This window comes from Apis dorsata, unplaced genomic scaffold (genome assembly GCF_000469605.1).
Source record: "Apis dorsata unplaced genomic scaffold, Apis dorsata 1.3 scaffold_898, whole genome shotgun sequence".
Taxonomy (NCBI): domain Eukaryota; kingdom Metazoa; phylum Arthropoda; class Insecta; order Hymenoptera; family Apidae; genus Apis; species Apis dorsata.
This window is the reverse complement of record NW_006264013.1, coordinates 105808-108334: the sequence shown is the minus strand read 5'-3', so window position 1 is coordinate 108334 and position 2527 is coordinate 105808. Positions and strand designations below refer to the sequence as shown.

Here is a 2527-nt window from a genome sequence, read left to right as displayed (position 1 = left end):
AAGTTAAAATTTTTAATAACAGTTGAAATTAATATGATAATATAAATAATAATTAATATGATATTATAATTAATATGATATTAATAATTATATAATAATTAATATTAATATTATAAGTTATTAATAATTATATAATATTAATAATTAATATCATATTAATAATTATCTATATTATCATATTAATTTCAACTATTATTAAAAATTTTAACTTTTAAATATTTTTTTTGAATTTTTAAAGACAAAAATTTTATTTTATACAAAATTGAAATTAATTATCATTGAAGTAAAAAATTGATATTTTGATTAAAATATTATATAGTGCTACATACAGTATAATCACATATATAGAAATAGAAAGAGTTATATATCATATATATGTATCATATATATTAATATGATATTAATATGATATATATAGATAAAATTATTATTTCACAAAATAATTTACTGAATTAATTATATCGAATTTTCAATTTCCAGTTCTAATTTAATTTACATTCAGATCAGAATGTATAAAGACTAAATATTCTAATTAAGCAATTTAACTAATTTATTTAAGTTATTAATAACAAATAATGTATTAAAATTCATTTTTTATTATATATATAATTCAATTATATATATATAAAACTTATTGGATTCTAGTTCACACAATTTTTCTTCATTTTTCTTCTAATTAATATCTTTAAAAAATAATAAAAATAACTGTCGAGAAATATCTTGAAATAATTACTAAATATAGATAAATATTTCCAATTTACAATCTCAATAATATGAAGTTAAAAAACTTTCAAGGCAAATATGTTGTCAATCGATTCAAATCTGAAAAGCTGAAGGATTTGTTACAGTTCAATTTCAACTTATGCTATTATAAGTAATATATATATAAGTTATAAGTTAAACGGTATAAGTTAAACGGTGAAAGTTTGTTCGTGTGATTCAGCAATTAAATATGATTTAAACTAAAACTATCCATCATCCTAACATCATCCAACATTTGGCGATACTATTAATAAATATATTTCTTCATTTGTTGCTATGTAATTTTCTATAATTACTACATTGCTATAAATTATTTTATTTAACTAGCAAATTAAAGAACACATAATAATATAATGAATCTATATTTAATAAAAAATTTTCGGTATTTTAAATTATATTTGAATTATCTTTATAAAAAAAAATCATACAATAATCAGTCTGAATTTATTTTAAAATGTTATTATATATATAAATGTATTATAAAATTTCTTACTTTCTTCTACTTTCACAGTTTTGAATTCGTTTTTTTTTATTTTTTTGATATAAATAATAATAATTTAAATAATAATAATTAATTTTTAATATGAATAATAATTTTTAATATCATGTAACAAACAGAAATATAAAAATACTTTTCAAAAATTTAAAAAATTCAATCGATTATAAAAATACAGAAAAATTTTTTTCATTATTGAATTCATAAAAAATTTTAAAAATTGAATATCCTTTATAATACTAAAAGACCTAAACTTATTATACAATTATTTTTTCGCTAAATTACTTATATTTACAATAATAAGAATTTAATATTTTTTGAATTTTCGTCTAATCCAAATATTTAAAATTCAATAACTTAATAAATATAATCATATAACAATTTTTGGAACAATTATTGTAAAGAAAAGAATTCAATTTTTAATAGATTTAGTTTCAAAAAATATTTTTCAATGTTTTTATAACTCATTGAATTTTTCAAATTTTTGAAAAAAAAAGTATTTTATTTTTCTATTTGTTACATGATATAACATAATATAAAAATATTTAAAAAAACGAATTCAGAAATATATAAATTAAAAATTTTACAGTTTAAAAAAATTCAAATTAATTGTTCGATTTTTTAATAAAATTATAATAGTTTAAAATGTTGACAATTTTTCATCAAGAAATAGATTCACTTTTCTTTAAATATTTGATCTATTAAGTTATTTTACAAATTATTCCATGAAAATTAAGAAATTATGTTTATCTTAAAAAATATATATAATGTTTATCTTAAAAAAATAAAAACGATAGTTATAAGTCAAATTCTTTTCACAATAATTTTTATTTTATTGATTTCAAATATCTGTCAAACGATTCATATACATATTCAATATGTAAAATAAAATAATAAAATAATAAAATAAAAATTTATTCTGAATAAATCTTTCAATTTAATCTCTGAGTTAATTATTTTTAATTATTAAATTTATATTAAATTATAATATACTATGTTGAACTTTTTTTAATGCAAAAAATATTCAAAAATTAAAAATATTTGCAGAAATATTTTCAATAAATTTTCATTTAACTTTCAATAATACTGAAATATTTTTCATTTATCATCATCCTTTTTTATTTGATCAAAAATGGCGAGATGTTCGAACTATTTATTAAATTTATTCCTATTTTTTTCAAATATATATATATATATTACATATTATATTATATATGTATATTATATTATAATATATTATATTATTGTATAATATACAATAAGTATATT

At 14.7% G+C, this 2527-nt stretch overlaps 1 protein-coding gene across 5 annotated transcripts in view; it reads right to left on the bottom strand.

Annotated features, from left to right (window-relative positions):
• The window catches only part of LOC102673919 (ras-specific guanine nucleotide-releasing factor 2-like), a 145356-nt gene that overhangs the window by 141672 nt on the left and 1157 nt on the right, over positions 1-2527 (bottom strand). The window lies entirely within an intron of this gene.